The sequence below is a fragment of the Callithrix jacchus genome, chromosome 10 (assembly GCF_049354715.1).
Source record: "Callithrix jacchus isolate 240 chromosome 10, calJac240_pri, whole genome shotgun sequence".
Lineage (NCBI taxonomy): Eukaryota > Metazoa > Chordata > Mammalia > Primates > Cebidae > Callithrix > Callithrix jacchus.
The window spans coordinates 110,505,466-110,524,354 of NC_133511.1; the positions used below are offsets into that span (position 1 = coordinate 110,505,466).

General features: G+C 47.2%; 1 long non-coding RNA gene across 3 annotated transcripts in view; it reads right to left on the reverse strand.

Moving 5' to 3' along the window:
• LOC118145495 (uncharacterized) overlaps positions 1-18,889 on the reverse strand; it is a 105,235-nt gene that overhangs the window by 35,032 nt on the left and 51,314 nt on the right. For all 3 annotated transcript variants that reach the window (XR_013522934.1, XR_013522935.1, XR_013522933.1), the window contains exon 4: positions 3,318-3,508. This is a non-coding gene — a long non-coding RNA (uncharacterized LOC118145495). The remainder of the gene's footprint in view (positions 1-3,317; positions 3,509-18,889) is intronic.

Genomic DNA, 18,889 nt, shown 5'->3' on the forward strand with positions numbered 1-18,889 from the left:
ATCGTGTGGCACATCTGCCTCCTCATCCCAAATCACAAGCTCCATGAGTGTAGGGCCTCTAGGTTTTCCCCTTTTGCATCTGCAACAATGAACTGGGCAGGCTGATTTCTGACCCTGGACTCCTCATTTTAGCTCTGAGATCCTGCAAGGTACCTAGTGAAGCCCCTGGGAGGCCTTCTCTTTCCCCTCCCTCTAAGCCAGGGAAAAGCTTGTTGGATCCTAGGCCTGCCTCCCCCGCCACTCCCCACCTCCTTTCAATACTGGCAGCTCTGAGAAGGCATCATCATCTCCTTCCACCAGCCTCCTGCCCACCCAGAGGAGCTGTTTGCAAAGTGCACTTCTCCTGACCCAGCATTTCTGTTCTCTACATGGGAAACCTCTGAGATTCATTAGGTCACTCTGAGCACTGAGTGAAGAGTCTAAGCCTGTGTGATCATGGGCAGGTCACTGGCCCTTCATCCCCTTCATGAGTAGAATGAGGGACTGGGTTTCACTCTGACAGTCCCTTCTGGCCTCGATCATCTAACAGTCTTTGACCTGATCACTTCAGAAGTCCCAACTAAATCGAGAAGTGGAAATATCTATCCTCATTCATGTATTCATCTGACAAAAGCTATAAAGAACTGCTAATATGGAAGATGCCAGGCCAGGCACAGGAGAAGTCACCCTGAGGAGCCTGACCTGACCTTAGTTCACCATCAAGTCACAACCTCCATTTCCTCCTCTGTAAAATGGGAGGGTGTGGTGTTCAGGGCATTACGGATCAGGGCTTTGTGAACAGAAGTCAGGTATCAGAAGGGGTTGTCTAGCATCAGAAGTGTGCAGAAACCTCATTAGAATAACTCATGCTGGCAGCTCCGAGGTCTCCCAGGACCTGTACGGGTTTTCAGTCCAGCTCAGGTTCTGCTGGTGCGAGGTCAGGCCTTAATCTCATGAATATTCCCATCCTGGAAGGGAAGTTTGAGTCTCAGCTCCAGCACTTGCAGGGTCAATAGCCCTGAGTAAGTCACTTCCCCTTGGTGGCTTCAGTGTCTTTCAAAGGAGGATAAATAATCCTGTCTCAGTTGAAGGGAAATGTAAGGCTTAAACTGAGGTCAACATACCAGGCACACAGTAGGTGTCTGAAAAATGCTTGCTCAAGGCATGATTTAAGCCAAAAGAATATGGGTAGGTAAGTGTCCCTGCGTGTCATGTTACCCACACAAGGATGTCCTGGGATTGTGGCACAGCCAACCACAGTGAGGCAGGGAGATCCAGCCTCCCCACCCAATACGGCCTTTGCTGGGCCAGCATTAGCATTGTGCAAGATGATTCAGCGTCTTGCAAAACCAGGGGGCTTAGGCGGCCCCTACTTCATGCTGAGAGGCTTGTTCCTGCCACAGCCCAGCTTGTCTACCTGATAGAAAATCAATGCGTTTATGATCCGAGGCCACTTGCACAAAAAGAGGAGGGAAGCATTGCTCTTCCCAGGTTCGAACAGCAGCATGCCCAGCCTAACTGATTTAACTCACTGGACATCTTTCTAACCCAAGATCTTTCCTCTCTTCCAGTCAGAGTATCGAAGAGCTGTAAAATCATAATCAAAGGACTTTTCATACCCCTATCCCAAGGGATGGATGGATGAGTCCTCTTGCGGGATCCCTCTCGTTGGGAGTCAGCACCTGTCAAATTATGTAAGCTGGAAAGGAATTTGGCTGTGTCCTCAAGAGGTTTTGAGTCCTGGAATAATAGAGTCATGGTCTCTAACTTAGACTCGGATGACAGAGAATATATGGCTTATGGGAAAGGTAGATTTTGTTGAAAGGGACAAAATAATTGCACTATAATTATGTCTCATTTATGCTGTAACCACAGACCTACAGTTGCACATGGTGCTGCTGGTGGTGTGCTCCAGGATTCAGAGGCAAATTCAATACTGTAGAAGCTAATAGAATTTATGACAATGCTGATACTTATGATCAAATGTATTGGGAGAGTGAATCAAAACTCCTTTAGAATGTTCTACCTGTGAAGGAGAATTGGCCTGAAGAAGATTTAGATTTGATTCATCATAGACTGATCGTGATTCCATCATTCAACAAATGTATACCATTAAGTGCAGAGAGCTATAGATCAAGGTGACGAAAGAACTGTGCAATTAGTACAAAAATATGAGAACGTTTGCACTGGTGTTATTGGACGGTTCAGCCGTCTGTTTAAATCAGGACCAAGATATTATACAATGCTTGGAATCTGTGTGACCATTTTAATTACAGATGGTCTCTGACTTAGGATGGTTCAGCTTACGATTTTCTGACTCTGTGAAAGCAATACACATTCAGTGGAAACTGTACTTGAAATTTTGAAGTTCGATCTTTTGCCAGGCTGGCAATATGCGTGTGATACGTCGATGCCAGGCAGCAGCGGGAGCCATTATGTTCTTCACTTTCAGTACAGTATTTAATACATCCCATGAGCTATCCAACATTTTATTATACAATAGGCTTTGTGTGAGATCACATTATTCCACTATAGCCTACTGCAAGTGCTCTGAGCATGTTAAAGGTAGGCTAGGCTAAGCTACGAGATTGGGAAGGATAGGTGGGTTAAAAGCACTTTCGATGTAAATGCATTTTTAACTTAGGGAGGGTTTATAGGGATGTAGCTGTGTTGTGAGTTGAGGAGTATCTATACTGTTCAGGTAAGGAGATGGTTTTGTTATAAAAAGGCCTTGCCCATGGGACACGGGATGTGGATGGTGCCATGAGCTGCTTCGTTTACATAGCACTGACACGCAGGTGTTTTCCTACATAGCACTGACCCCTGGTCAGGTCAAGGAACATGCTGGATCATAGTGTTGCTCCGTAATCAGGGGTCAGAGGAGTTTGGGGGCAGCTTGGACCAGCTTGTCAGCATTGTTTCGGACAAGAGTGAGATTGATGGTTTGCACTTGTTCTTCGTGAGACCCTTGAAAGGCAGTGTTTAAGCTGGTTATGTAGCAGGTACCTGCCTATGTGACCAGCAAAATACGAGCATGCCGATGCTGAGAGTCTACCCTAGTTCCAAGGTATTCCATGTGATGACAGGAGCTTGCACCTGGCCTCTCCAGCCCCCTGGCTACAAGGCATGTCCTTACCCTAACGCTGCTGCTACCTGTATTCTTTTCCTGTAATTGATCCTAGTTTTGTAAGCATGATCATTTTGGGTCCAGTGAATTTTCTTTAGTGACTGAGTCTAGCTTAACCACTACTATTAAGGTTAAACATCTATCTTCCGTGTTTTATAGGTGAGCAATGAAAACCCAGCCCAGAGCTATGATTCTATGTTTTCTTCCTTACCTTGTCCTTTGGAGGTGAGTGGCCACTTCCCAGGATGCCTAGAAGAACTAGGAAGGAGCATCAACCACTTAGGTAGGCGTCAGAGTAGCAGGAACATTAACCCAAGATGAGGTGAGTTTGGAAACCCAAAAACAGATGGTAAAACCCAAGGCTCGGTGAGAACAGATTGAGAAAGAGGCTCAGGACTGTGTCTGTGAATAGAGAATGTATCAGTCAGGGTAGGTTACATGCTGTAACAGACAACCCCCAAACCTCAGGCACTGAGACAAGGAAAGTCTTTACTGTTCATGTCATAAGCCCAAGGCAGGTCAGTGAGCGAGGGGAGTACCACTCCACACAGTCACTCAGGGACCCAGGCTCCTTCCATCTCATGGCTCTGCTCCCCTCCAAGTGCTTTAGGCCCTCTCTATCCAGAGAAAATGTGGGGCAAGGGAGAACACTGATGTTCCAGCAGGCCAACCCAGGGGCTACCTCTGCATGAACACCCTTGGTTTACATGTGAGTGTCAAGGGGTCAGGGAAGAGGTGGCTGACTTCCTTTTTTGCTGCTGTGTGGTGGAAAAGGGGCCTGAACCAGTCCACAGCTTTGTGCTTCTATGTCCCCAGGAGCTCTTTGGACATCTTGACTTAAACACATGAGCTTTGATATGAGCTGTCTCGAATCCCAAACATGGAGTCAACCCAGGATGGCCAGGCCCCTCTGGACCCCTCCAGTGTCTGAACCCCACATCCCAAGCTCATCTAATTACACCCTTGGAGGAGCATTTCACTGGTCTTGCAGATCCCTTGTCATCCAATTATAGCCTTGGAACAAATCAGAGTTGGTTATGAATTGTGAGTTGTTCTTCCCAGGATGGGCTGTTCTCCTGCTTCAAAACACATGTCTTCACGGAAAAGACCCTGTTGGAAGTTTATTCCAGTAGCTTAAAAGCAGCAAGAAATGGGCATTTGTATATTACTCAAGAGAGAGCCTTTGCTGGAATTTTCCACCTGGCCTGGCAATGGGACTCAGCAGGGCAGAGAGTAAAGGTTCAGAGTCAGCCTAGGAATGGTCCCTGGATGAGATACCTCAGAACACAGCATCTCCGGTATGGTAGAAGCACACGCCTTGGGGCAAGACAACTCTGGCTTCTATGTCATGTGACAATGCTGTGTGACCTTTGAGTCAAGTCAGCTCACCTCTCATCTGTAAAATGGATCTAATCACAGTACCTTTCTCAGGGATGCTGTGAGTTTTCATGACATAATACACTAAGGCACCATGCCTGGCACCCAGGAAGCATCAGTAACTGGCCCCTCTCCTGCCCTCCCTCTTCCACCCTTGAACCCTTTGTGATAAGGGAAGCCCAGAGACCTTAAATTATTAGAATGAGTCCTGCAGGAATGTGGAGATCTGATGCCAGGAAGTGGCTAGGGTTTGGAAGCTTGATTTTGCCATGAACTCTTCCATTTCTTAACTATTTTTTCACCCAGCCTGGGAAAGTCTGGGCTTGTAAAATGCACTTATTAGTTGAAATGATCTAAATCTAATCTAATTCTCCCATGGAAACGATGTAATGATGGTCCTCACTAAAGACTTGATGCTCAACATTTTATAAAATCACCACAAACATCTTTGTTAATCATCTTTGAACAGCATACCTGTGCTTTGGGCAGCGGCAAGCTTTCAGAAGTGCTTCTAAATCAATTAAACGGGACGACATTAGTAAGCACTCACATAAAATACTGTTTAATATGAAACAGAGTACAAAAAGGTCCTCATCAAAGTTCTTGTTAATTTTTGCCTCATTTTCTCCACAGTGAGTAATAACACCTAATATTTATTGGGTGCTTACCATGTGCCAGGCACTGCTCCAAGCTCTTTACAGATGTCACGTCATTAAGCCCAGTCCAACCACACAATGAAGACTGGGGCTCAGAGAGGTGAAGGGTCCTTTCTATAGTCACACAGGTAGGAAGTGACAGAGCCAGGCTTTGCACTCAGGTGGTAACATTATAGAATGTATCAGAAGGGTCATCTTTCAGAAAGATTTCTCTGGCTAGTTATGGCAGATGACTTGAGGAGATATTTGGGGACAGGGGCTCCAACTGGTTGGCTTTGAAAAATATCATTCAATCATATTCTCTTAATGCCTTCTGTTCATTTCTACATTTGATCATCCCCATCCTGGGTACCAAGGACATTTGAGAACTGGTCCCTTTCCTGTAGGGGAGATAGATGAATGACCCATTCCAAACCAGGAGTAAAAGCACAGTAGAAATACACCCCATGTTTTACATGGTATGAGGAGGAAATGATTGGTCTAGGGAAGTCTGAGAAAACAAAAGTAATTTCTGGGAAGGATTTTGGAAAATCTAAGAGGAATTTTCCAGGCAAAGAGAAAAATGCACCTAGCCAGAGGTATTCACGGAAGCACAGAACTAGGTGGAATGAGTGTAGGCTCATAAGAGTTTTGGTGTGGCTGAAGCACAAAGTGTGAATTGTCAGGGGTGGGGAAGGGGTGTACCAAGAAGTTGTCCTGAAGCCCACAGAGCTTTGTAGACATTCAAAGACACTGGAACTCTGTCTTGCAGGGGAGGAATATTACCAATAACAGAAATCCAATTCAAATGATCTTGGTCCTGAAGTTTTGATTCATGTAACTGAAACCATCAATGTTTACTGCATTCAGGCATGGCTGGCTCCAGGTGCTCAAATGATATCATCCAAAATCTATCTCCCTTTATCCCTTAACTATGGTTCCTCTGGCTTAATCCTCAGGCAGGCTCTTTCAAGGGGTAGTAAAGATGAGCTCCACCAGCTCCAGGGTTACATCCAACCAACTGGGCAATTCCAGAAAAAGAAACTGCATTGCTCCTAGTAGTTCCAACTGAGGTCCCAGGGCAGATGTCACTTGGCTCCACATCTGGAGCCAAACCCCAGATGTCTTGAGACCCTGGGGTCCAGCTCTACCCCTGATGCAACTGAGTGGCCTGGGGTGAGTTCTCTACTCTGTGGGTCTCACTCTGCTCATCTGGGGACAGGTAGAGGATCTCTAAGGCTTTTTCTGGGTCTAACCTTCCAGTCTGCCCACAGCCTGCCAGCTCCAACTGCTGTCTGGAGGGGCATGATGGTGTCTGCATAAGCATCAGAAACCCAGTCACTGAAACCTCATAGCCGTCCCCAGGGAAGGTGGGTTTACCTGGCACCCTCCACACCGCCTTGCTCTTTCTCTTTGTGACCCAGTAACAGAGGATGATTGGAGGGTGGCTTGACTGGCTGGGGGAGGGGAAGCAGACATAACCAACTCCTTCCCCAAAGTCCTCAGAGAATGGGCTTCAAGACCAGCGGCTCCAGTGTCAGCCCACTGTGCTGCCAGCTGCCAGCTTGGGGGTATGCAGGTGAGACATCCTGCTCCAATGCAGGGCAATTTCATAATCACAGGAAGATGGTTTCACCAGGATGTATGACTGCTTAATCCTTAAATTGAATTTTATGTGACTTTTTCCCCTTGAATCCCTGTAGTACTTAATTCTAGAGCTAATCTCCGACCCTGACTCTAATTTATGCTCCGGGTCACAGTCGCATTTCATCAGGCAGTGGTAAGGCTGCTCACACATGACCTCGTGGTTGCAGGCAGCCATTCTCCGCCCCAATAGGCATGTCCTTCCTGGAGGCCACTCTGTTCCTGGCTCACTAGGCCTCCTCTCTCCCAGACTCTAATCTTGTTCTCCATTCTGCCTCTGGTCAGGACCATGTCTGATGCTCGTTTGTATTATCTGGCCCATGTCTGATGCTCGTTTGTATTATCTGGCCCGTGTCTGACGCTCGTTTGTATTATCTGGCCCTTCCCAGTGCCCTTTACCTCCAGGGGTACCTGTCCTCATCTTCTCAGGGCGGAGAGAGGCTCTCAGTTGGAGAACAACTGCTAATGATGGACCTCACCCAGATGTTGCATTTGGAAGTTAAATAAAGACATCTGTCCCTCACTGTCCTCCCCTCTCCTCTCGTATACGCCCTGTGCTAGGGACAAGATGCTTGCCCATTGTTAAGGGCAGTCTGGCACCATCAAGACCTAGACAGACTGGGTATGCTCTTCTTTTTCCTTTCTTCCCTCCCTCCCCTCCCTTCCTCCCTCCCTCCCTCCCTCCTTCTTTCCCTTCCTCCCTCCCTTCTTCTTTCTTCCTTCCTTCCTCCCTTCTTTTTTTCCTCTCTTCCTCCCTTCCTTCATTTCTTCCTTTCTCTGGCTCTCTTCTCCTACCCTGCTTCCTCTATTTACCCAAATATTTATTGAGCATCTACTTTGTGCTGGGCTGTGTGTCAAGTGCTGGGGATCCCACAAGCAAGACTGACAAGGCCTCTGCCTTCCTGCAGCTGGAACACAGGAGAGATGCGGCGACAAACTTGTGAACCAGCCCTCACCCCCAAGAAGGTGCCAATGGAGGACTTGTTGCCCCAGAGATAGTGACATTTGAGCCATGATCTGAAGGATAGAAATGCTCCAGAGCAAGGGAAGAGATTCTAGGCAGAGGAGTGGGTGGTGGAGGAACCCTGAGGCAGGACAGGACTTGCCTTGTGTGAGGAGCAGAGGGATGCCAGCACAGCTGAGGCACAGTGAGCAAGTGGGGAGGTGGCCTGAGTGGAGGTCAGGGGGTGGGCAGGAGACAGAGAAGAAGGAGGCCAGAGTTCACAGCAAGTCAACCGACATCTCTGCTGCCCTCCTGTCCTTTCTCCTTTCTCCCAAGCGTCATCATCTGAGCCCCTATGAAGTGCCCCCACCCTGGCATTTTGGGAAACTGGAAATCACGTCGGAGCTAAGGCTGGATTTCTCTTTGGAAAGCCCAGGTGAGGGCTCCACACCTAGCCCGGTGAGCAGAGAAACCTTCTGCCCAGTAAAACTCTTGCGCTTCCTCTGGAAGGACAGGGCAGAGTTCTGGAGTGAGAACGAACTGCGGGAGGCCTTACGCACAGAGAGAACAGCACAAGCGAAGACCTGGAGGCATGGCGGCTGTATGGAGAAATGCCAGCGTCTCATTCTGCTTTGGGGTGGGGCCACCAAGAAAAGCTGCTTTCTGGGTCTTTCCACTAGAAGATGGCAGCAGAGCGAGGAGGGGTGAGAGAAAGGTGAGGAGAAAGGGGGAAATGTGGGTGGAGCTGGAGGGGGGTGCTGGGCAATGATCCCAAGCTACTGAAATCGAGGAGGAAACTGTCCCAGGAGCTGCCACCTGGCCCTGACCCCAACAACACCCTGGAGGCTCACTGGACCAGGGTGCAGAGCCCCGGGTCACTCCTGCTCTGAGCCTCTCACCCATAGCCTCAAGGGTGGGTCCTGGGACTCCAGATCCAAGCTGGGTCCTGCCATAGCTGCATACAGGCTGAGTGACCTTGGATATGCCACTTGGCCGAGCCGTGTCTCAGTTTTTCCATATGAACACATAGGGGCATCTCTCTGCTTCAGGGGACTATTGAATCCATGAGCAAATCCAGGCAAAGGACTTAGCAAATGTTATCACCGTTAAGCTGGTAGGTGAATAAGGTGACTAAGGGCCCTCAGGCAAGAATGCAAAGCAATTCATGCCTGGATGAGGGGGGAGGTGAACAGAGTGGTGAGGGAGAGGAGCTGCCCTTAGCTGACCTGAAGACACCAGAGTGGGAGTTGGGAGTTAAGGAAGGCTTCTTGGAGGAAGTGGTGTGGAGTGGGCCTTAAAGGCTGAGCAGAATTTCATTTGCAGAAGGGAGCAGTATGTGCCAGCCAGAGGAACAGGCACCGGGCTATGTTTGGGGACAAGCAAATGGTCCCACAGAATGGACAAGACAGGCTGGCAGACAGGGTAGGACAGAGGGACAGGATGAGGTAGGATAGGTAGGCAGGGGGCCACATAGTGCCAACCCAGAGTGTCATCCTAAGGAGGCTAACTTTATGCTTAGACTAGGAAAAATGTTCTTTCCTCTCAAAGCTGGGAAGTGAGTGACATAATGAGATCAGATGTAAGTTTGCAAGTTTCTCTTTGGCAAATGAGTTGGGGGCAGGAAAGAAGCTGCAGGGAGGAGGCTGGGGCTTCGGGGAGGAGGCTGGGGCTGCAGGGAGGAGGCTGGGGCTGCCTTGGGACCACTAAGAAGGGTAAGCCGGAAACCCGTGTTCAGGTCTTGGTGAAGAGCAGGTGCTTCCCGGGGAGTAGACATCCTGGCACTCATCCCGAATGTGTAGTTAACGTTCTGGGTGCCCTTGAGCAAGTCCGTTTCCCTCTCTGCCCGCTCATCTGTATAATGAGCACACTGGACAAAGTCCATGCTGTGAGTTCCTGCAGTAGCATGGGGCTCTCAAACTCAGATGCCCCCTCCCCAAGCAGCAGGAAATGTAAATAAGAAAAGAGGGGATTTGGGAAAGGTGGGAGGTGTGGGTCCCTGGAGAAAACTCCAAAGAGGGGGCCATTGCCATGGAGCAGGGTAGGATGTGTGTTAGAGTTGCTGACAATTCTTCAAATATTTTTAAAGAGCAGCTGAACATTCAGTTTTTTTTCCTTAAGACTTATCTGAGTTTTAAACATTGGCTCAATTCTTTAAAAAAAGAAAATCACCATGTGTGTCATCCCAGACTCATCTACTGGGCAGGGGCTACTCACAGCCTACCAGTTTGAAACCCTGTGTTGTAGCGTTTCTGGAAAGGTGAGATAGCAGATAAACAGGGAGCTCTTGAGGAGGAGTCATGGGCACCCAAGATTGAGGACAAGCTGCTGCCTCCTTTGCAGCAAACTGTCTGCCTGCTCTCAGCCCACAGTCTCTTCTGAGCTCACTCAGGAACCAGGAGTCTGTTTTCATTAGAAGCAGAGCACTGAACCGGCCCCGAAGGCATGTAAACCAGCTCCCCTGTCCAGGAGGCTTTTAGATATACCTTGTAAACTTGCCTTTCAGACCTGACAAGAGGTAGCCTTGTCAGGAGAGAGGCTGGGGAGCAGAAGGCTTCTGTCCTGCCTTTATCAATCAGGTGCCAGCGGCGGGAGGAGGTGAAGGGAAAGAGAAAGATTCCAAGAGGCAGGATTCAGCAGCCCTGAGGTAGTGTCAAGGGCAGAGACCTGAGCTCGTAGTCACTTTTCTGGCCGCTGCTGGCTGTGTAACTCTGAGTAAGTCACTTAACCCTCTGAACCTCTGCTGCTTCCATGGAAATGCAAGGATAATAAAACCACCTCGCATGGCTGGTTACACAATCACCTAGAGTTGGGTACTACCATTATTTCCACTTGATACAAAAGGGAACTGGGCTCTGGAACTCGTTCAGGGTCAATACAGTCAGTAAAGGCAGAGGTGAGACTTGAACCCACGTGCTCTGACTCCAAGACCCATACCCTCAACCGATACACTGAGAGGCAGAGGAGAAATGAGAAGGACCTTTGGACCAGGAACCGCGGCTACCGAGGAACTTGCTGGTGGTCCCGAACAGCCCTTTCCCCTCTCTACGCTTCAAAATGGAAATGGCTGCTCAACCTCTGGAATCCTCCAGCTCTGAGTGGTCCCGAACAGCCCTTTCCCCTCTCTATGCTTCAAAATGGAAATGGCTGTTCAACCTCCGGAATCCTCCAGCTCTGAGCATCTTACTTAACACGCACTCATTTATCAACTTTTCTGCATCGAGGCCTTGGGGAGAGAGAGCAGGAAACAAGACAGACGGACAAGGTCCCTGAGCTCTTCGAGTTTATATTCTGGGTCTCGGAGTCGGGTTCAGGAGAGAAGTATAACGACAAGGGAGGGATGCTTCCCAGAGAGTGATGTGTTTCGAATCAAACAAAACAGGGTGGAACAGGAGTGATGGGAAGAGGGCCTGGCAGAGCAGGCAACTTTAGATGGGGCGGTCATAGGAAGCATGTTCAGGAGCGGGCAGTTAAGCCCCTGCGTGGATGATGAGGATGACTCAGCTGCTTACAGACTATCAAGGGAATCATTCCAGGCAGGGGAACAGCAGGAGCAAGCTCGGTGTTTTCAAGGACGGGAGAGAAGCTGATGTAACATTAGGAGTCTGTGAACCCTTCCTGTCCTCCCTGCCCCCTGCTCTGGAGCCCAAGGGGCAGGCAGCTGAAGGAAGAGAGAGATGTGCCGGCCTTGAATTCTCCCATAAACTTGGAGGACTGGCCCTTTAATAATCCCAGGTGGGCACTCAGCGCAATTGCAGTTTGAAGATCCCAGCTTGCTTAGCACAAGTGGAAAATTACCTTAGCATCTATTCTGTATTGCCTTTTGATCCCGGTTTCATCATTCAGATGTGCAGCAGTACATTTTCAATGGGTACAATTTAATTAGGCTCAATTTGTATAACTAAATTATTAAAGACTCATTTAGAAAGAGCTTCATGTCCAAGGTTCACTGGGCTCCACCATTTGCTTGAAAACACATTTGGAATAGAGCCGCTGACGACCCTGGATTCTGGAGGGTTCCCCTCCTCCACCTCCAGCAGCCTGGGCCTGGCTTGTCATTTAATTTCCATCTCATTTAATAGGATGTCTTTTGCAAATCTCTGGGTTCTGGAGCCTCTGACAGGTGTCTCCTGTAATTATATAGAGGTTCCTTATGCACTCCTTCAGTCGGTCATCAAACATCATGGAAAGCTTGGCATGGTGGCTCATGCCTATAATCCCAGCACTTTGGGAGGCCAAGGTGGGCGGATCCGTTGAGGTCAGGAGTTTGAGACTAGCTTGCCCAACATTGTGAAACCCAGTCTGTAATAAAAATACACAAATTAGCTGGATGTGATGGCATGTGCCTGTAACCCCAGCTATTCGGGAGGCTGAGGCAGGAGAATCACTTGAACCTGGGAGGCAGAGGTCACAGTGAGCCAAGATCGTGCCACCGCACTCCAATCTGGGCAAAAGACTGAGTGAGACTCTGTCTCAAAAATAAAAAATAATTCACTGGGAGCATTAGGGTAGTAAGATTCTGTGCCAGGGAATGAAAGAAGCATTAGGGTAGCAATGGAGCATTAGGGTAGTAAAGTCCATTCCCAGGGATGGGATGAAAAGGTAGCCAAGGTGCAGGCTCTGAAGGCACACACCTTATAGCCTAGAAGGCAGTAGAGAGGGAGCAAAGTCATGATCCCATTTTCATCCTCATCAAATCCTGTGAGGTGAACAAGGACTGACCTCAGCCCCATTAGCAGATGAGGACAGCAAGGGTTTGAAATCAAAACTCTGGGCTAGTTCTGCCTCATCAAGATCTTTCTTCCTTTGCGGATGGGATGCAAACACGCTTGCCAAGGCAGAAGTCGAGGCCAGAAAGGATCCCGTGGGGCCGGGGGTCCTGAGAAGAATAGATGGGAAGAGACTCCTCGCAGATATCAGACCTGGAGGCCCAAAGCCTCCTAATGATGAACTCGGGGTGGGAGACGTATTAGTCAGGGTTCTCCAGAGACACAGAACCAAGAGTCAACACACATATACATACATTTGGAGAGAGAGAGAAAATTTTATTATAAGGAATCAGCTCACACAGTTATGGAGGCCGAGAAGTCCCAAGATCTGCTGCAGTCAGCAAGCTGAGGACCTAAGAGAGCCAGTGGTGGGGGCCAAAGCCAGTAGGCTCAAGACCAAAGAAGATGCTTACGTTCAAGTCCAAAGGCAGGAAAAGACAGAGGTCCCGTTCAAGGCCATCAGGCAGCAGGATTTCCCTCTTATCCAGCCCTTTTGTTCTATTCAGGTCTCCGATTGATTGGATGAGGCCTGTTTGCCTTGGGGAGGACAATCTTCTCTATTCATTTTACCCGTTCTGATGTTAATCTCCTCCAGAACCACCCTCACAGAAGAACCCAGAACAATGTCTAACCAAATGCCTGAGCACCTTGTGGCCCAGTCAAGTTGACTCATAAAATTAACTATCACAAGGAGAGAGAGGCAGAGGGAGATAAAGAAAAAGACGTTCTAGCTATAGACAAAATGGTGGCCAGGGAGAGAAGGATGCTCACGTTTCACTTCATTTCCTAACCACACCATGAGATGGGGGTCCCTATCCCCATTTCAGAGTTGGGGAAACTGAGGCTAAGTGATTTACCCAGGGGGGACCCACAGCTGATGAACCCATGCCATCTTGTCCTTGGGTAAGATCTGCATCAATGGAGAAAGGGTGGGGATGCCACCCACAGGCTGGTCACCTAGGTTCTAACTCTTTTTGGTGGTATCTTACATACTTCCAGTGCAGATCAGAATCTAACCAAATGGCTGCTTTCCCGCCTGGTACAGTAGGTGTTGAGGGAAGATGACACTGCTTTTAACATCATGTACAATGAAGTCTTAAAGGCCTCCCATGATCCTCTGCTTTAAAGCTGCCAAGAGCCCTGGAATAAGGTGCAGGACACCAGCTCTGCCTCTGAGTCCCCTGTGTGGACTTGGATAACATTCCTTCCCTTCTCTGGACTCAAGCTCCTCATCAATAGAGCAGGAAGGGAGGACTGGAAGATGCCTAAGATCCAGCAGAACCTTCAGAGAGGATCCATGGTGGCAAGCTAGTCTGTTGTCTCCCAGGGGTCCCTCCAGCCTCTAGGATCCCCAAGTCTATCAGGGCTGCTCTGGCAAGGCCTCCAACCAGGAGGTTCCACTTGCCTCTCTGAAGGAAATAGACATTGGAGAACTCCAGGGCCACAGCAGAGCCATGGCCAAGGCGGTATTGGCTCAGACGCTGACTCACCCACACCCTGGCTCTGCTTCCCATGCCACCATCAGCCTGGGGGATGCGCCTGGCCATGGTAGCCCCTGTTCAAACATAAAGGCTTCTCCTCTCTTGCCTTCCCCCTGAAGAACATTTTCCAGTGACTCACATCCAAGTCAGTGCATCCAGCACTGAGGGTTGAGGAAGAGAAGTCAGATTTATCACTTGTGATCCAAGAAATAAATTGGAAGAAGCTTGGATCTGGTAGACCTGTTGGGAATGAGAGAAAGAGCTAGAAGATAGAGAACAGCCCCAGGATCAATCCCAGTCCTGCTCCTAACTCTCTGTGTGACCTTGAGCAAATCACAGCCTTTGGGTTTTTCATCTATAAAGTAGAGAAGATGGTGGGTTAAGACAATCTTTGAGATCTCCCCAGGTTTGCATTCCTGCCACTGGGCCTTTGCACAATCCTTTCAACCCAAAACCCTCACCTCGCCATCTCACATCCCATCTGGCCAGTTCCTGCTCACATTTCCAATCTCAATGTAAATGTCACCTCCACCAGGAAGCTTCTCAGAATCCCCAGACTAGATTAGGTTCTCTTGTAATATCCTCCCTCTGCTCCCTAAATTTCTCCTCCCTAGTTCTTGTCTTGAGTGAAGGTAGGACAATACATGTCAGGGTATTTCTTTCATCTCAACTACCAACTGTAAACTCAGGGGGAGCAGCAGCCACATCTGATCTGTTTACCTCTGAGTCCTCAATGCCTAGCTCATACAAAAAAGACTGGATGCACAAATACTTGAATGGTATGGGACGTTGGAGATAGAAAGGAAAAGAATAAATAATGCAGAAACCACCCATGTCCTCTGAGCATTATAAGTGCCTGGCCATTGTGCAGACAGCATCACAAAAATCTCCAATCCCACTACTGAGAAGAAGGAAGAAAATGTGGGACTGCCGCCCAACACATCAAGGCACATAACCTTCCTGCCTTCCTGCCTCCCTCCCACCTGGTTCCCAATGCAGGGGGAGCTGGGGAAGGGCTCACAGTGAAGAGGGCTCCTGTCCTCCTGATTTTCCCTGTCCCCTCCCCCCATACCATGCCATCCCCAGGGCTGCTCTGGAAACCATCCTGGCATCATTGATGGGGGTTGGGAATTTCAGGTGGGCTTTCAGCCCTGGGAGTTGGCTTGCAGAGGTAAAAGCCTCTGTGTCATTTCTGTGTAAATACTCTTAGTGTGGAGAGCAGAAGATAAGACAATTAGTCCAGGCTGTCGGGAAATCCACATAAACAACTTCGCTCCTGAAGAGGCCCTCTTTTTCCCGAGATCTCCCCTGGCTGTGGTACATCTCACACACTGTGGGAAGCTGTCAGCTCTGTGGAGCAACTGGAAGAATTAAAAATAAAAATTGACTTTCAGAGAACAAAATCAGACCTGACAACTCAAGTCATTCAAACCAGGCACGGTTACCAGATTGCAAATGTGTTTGTCAAAAGGGGTTGGTAAGGATGGTGCCAGGAACATTGTCTCAGAAAGGAGCTTTGGGAAAGTGTTCCACTTGGCCAGGTCTTCCTCTGGGCCTGAGGTCTGACCTTGCCTCCTTTAGAGATGAGGTTTCGAGCAGCAGCCCCACCCCACCCTGACTATTGTCTCTTTCAACTTCTATGCTGCTCTGAGATCATGCCCAGTAAATTGCAGATGGTCTATTCAATAGAGTCGGTCCTCATTACAGTAGGTTGAATATTCCTTATCCAAAATGCTTGGGACCAGACGTGTTTTGGATTTCAGATTTTTTAAGATTTGAGAGTATTTGCATTGCATTTACTGTTTGAGCATCCCAAGTCCAAAAATCTGAAATCGGAAATGCTCCCATCAGCGTTTCCTTCAAGCATCATGTCGGCACTCAAAAAGTTTCCAATTTTGGAGCATTTTAGATTTCAGATTTTTGGATTAGGGATGCTCAACCAGTATTAGCAGATTCCATGTTTGTGAATTCATCTACACACTAAATCTTATTCATAACCCCCACATCGATACTCAGGTCATTCACAAACATGTGCAAAAAATTTGAGTCATTCCATGTACATTTTATAAGCTGATGTTCCACAAGGCAATGCTCTGTCTTCTTGCTTCTGCCTCATACTGCAAACAAATACCCTTCCATGGTCCACTTAGTGCCATGATTTTTCACGTTTTTTGTGCATTTTGTTGGTTTTGCTGCTTAAAATGACCCCCAAGCACAGTGAAGTGCCGGCCAGTATTCCCAAGCATAAGAAGACAGGCCCTATGGAGAAAAATAACACGTGTTGAGTAAGTTTCATTCAGACATGAATTATAATACAGTGCTGTGAGTTCAGTGTTAATAAATCAACGATATATGTCAAGTACATTGTCTTTAAACAGAAACACACATAAAACAAGATTACATATTGATTGGCTGATGAAAATACTATGACCAAAGGGCTGCAGGAATCTAACCTGATATTTTCACTAGGAGCGGTGGTTCAATATTTGCTAGTTCAGTGTTTGCAGGGATCTTACAGGATGTAACTATCCCAAACCATGAAAATTGGCTAAGTCTGACCCACTGCGTTGAATTGTTTCTGTATCTGAGTCTCCCCCTCACCTTCTTCCCCTATGTGCAGGGCAGAGATAGAGCCTGACTCATTCGTGCATTTCCAGCACCCCTTGGAAAATGGCAAGTCCTTAGAGTTTGCTGAATATATTTCTTCCTATGAAGGACGTCGAGACATTCCTTCATTCAGCTAATACTTATCATGAGTGCCAGGCACTGTTCCAGATGCTTGAGCTACAGAGGGCAAAAACAGACAAAAACTCCCACCCACATGGATCCTTTGCTCTCATTGGCCAAGACATGCAACCAGCAAAACAAAATGTATAGTATATTAGATGGTACTAAATGCTAAGGATAAAAAAATGAAGGGGCTAGAAAGTATCAGGAGTGGGAGAGGGATAGGAGGTTTAGGCAGAGGAAGCAGGGAAGCTGCATTGAGAAGGTGGCTTCTGAGAAAAGGAAATGAAGGTGCTGAATGTGTAGTCGGCTGGGAGAAAGGTGATCCAGGCAGAGGAACAGCAAGTGAGATGGCTCTGAGGCAGGATCTTACCTGGGGTGTTTGCAGAACAGCAGGAAGCCTTGTGGCTGGAGTAGAGTGAACCAACCGGGAGTAGCAGGAGTTGGGGTCAGAGATGTGGTAAGAAAACCTGGGGCTTGTGTAGAATTGACCTTTCTCTCTAAGTTTGGGTTGATTCTAAGAAGGCGAGTTTGGTTTAGCATTTGATCTTTATAGAGTGTAGCATGGATAAGAAAAGAAGAAAACTACATGATCATTTAAAGGATGCATTCCTGGAATAAACCCACATGGTTGTGATGTATTATCCATTTTATATATTGCTGGATTCAGTTTTCAATGTTCTTTTGGGTTTGGGTATCAAAGTTATGCTGCCATCATAACACAAGCTGAGAAGTGCTCTGTTTATTTGTTGTTTTTTTTTTTTTTTTTTTTCTATTCCCTGGAAGAGTTTATGAAAGAAGTGGTGTCACTTCTTTCTTAAATGTTTGGAAGAATTTACTAGCAAAGCCATCTGGGCCTGTCGTTTTCCTGATGAAAAGATTTTAAATTATGGATTCAATTTTTAATAGATGTGCTATTATTCAGAATATCAGTTTCTTCTTGTGCCTGCTTTGTTATGTTTTTGTGGAATTGTTCATTTCTCTGACAATTTTACATTTATTGACATAAAATTGCTCATAATATCCCCTTGTTGTTTATTTTTGAGTCTGGACAATGTGTGGTGCTGTCCCCTTTTCATTTTTGATGGTGCTAATTTATGTCTTCTTTCTTACTGTTATTCAGTGTCACTGGGGGTTTATCAATGTCAATAGTCTTTTCAAAGAACTAACTTTTGTTGGATGTTGTGTCAGACACTTGGAGTGAAAGTTAAATATATCATTTGGTGTCACTCTTTCCAGGGATTTTACAGTTTAGAGGAGGAAGACAGGCAATAAACCAGCCAATATAATGTTTGATAAATAATTTCAGCAAGCAATAAGGTCCATGAAGAAAATAGCTGGAGTGAGTGCGAGCCACTTTGAATTGTCTGCTTCCTCTAAGATGCTCATATTTAAGCAGAGACTTGCATGTCAAGAGTTAACCATGAAAAAATCATGGGAAAGGGATCTCTAGGCAGAAAGAACAGTATGTACACTGGCATGAGGCGGGAGTAGTGTCCAGTAGTGTGTCAAGAGTGAAACAGAACACTGCAGTAGCTGAAGCATCATGTGTAAGGAGACAGTGGCACGAGTTGAGATCAAAGGAGAGGTGAATATGGTAAAGCCAGATAACGTGGGGTCTTATAGTTCTAGGGTTTGGATTTTATTTTAAACACTATGGCAAGTATATTAGTCAGCTATTGCTGCAAAAATGCTCCATAACAAACAACTCCCAAATCTCCATGGCTCCCGATAGCAGTTAATTTTCTGTCTCACCAGTTGCAGGCCAGCTAGGGTGGTTATGAATCACACTAATAGTGGATCTTAGATCTTCTCCATATGTTTCTCATTCTGGAACCAGTGTTTACAAGGCACGCTCTCCCCATGGAAGATGATAGATACAAAGAACAAGCTAAACCATGCAAGTTCACTTAATGCCACTGCTTGCATTGAGTCCAAAGCAAGGGACATGGCCAAGTCACTGATCAACAAGATTAGAAAAGACACTGTGTCTACACTAATGGGAGGCACTGAAAACTCATATTGCAAAGGGCATACAATTAGTATATAGAGAAAATGAAAGATTAGGAATAATAATCCAATTTACCATAGTAAGATCACTCTGGCTATTGTGTGGAGGATGAATGAGAGGGAAGAGGTGAGAGTGGAGAAGAGACTCTCTTCTTCTAGTCAGAAAGGATGGTGTCTTGAAATCAGTTGATGGTACTACA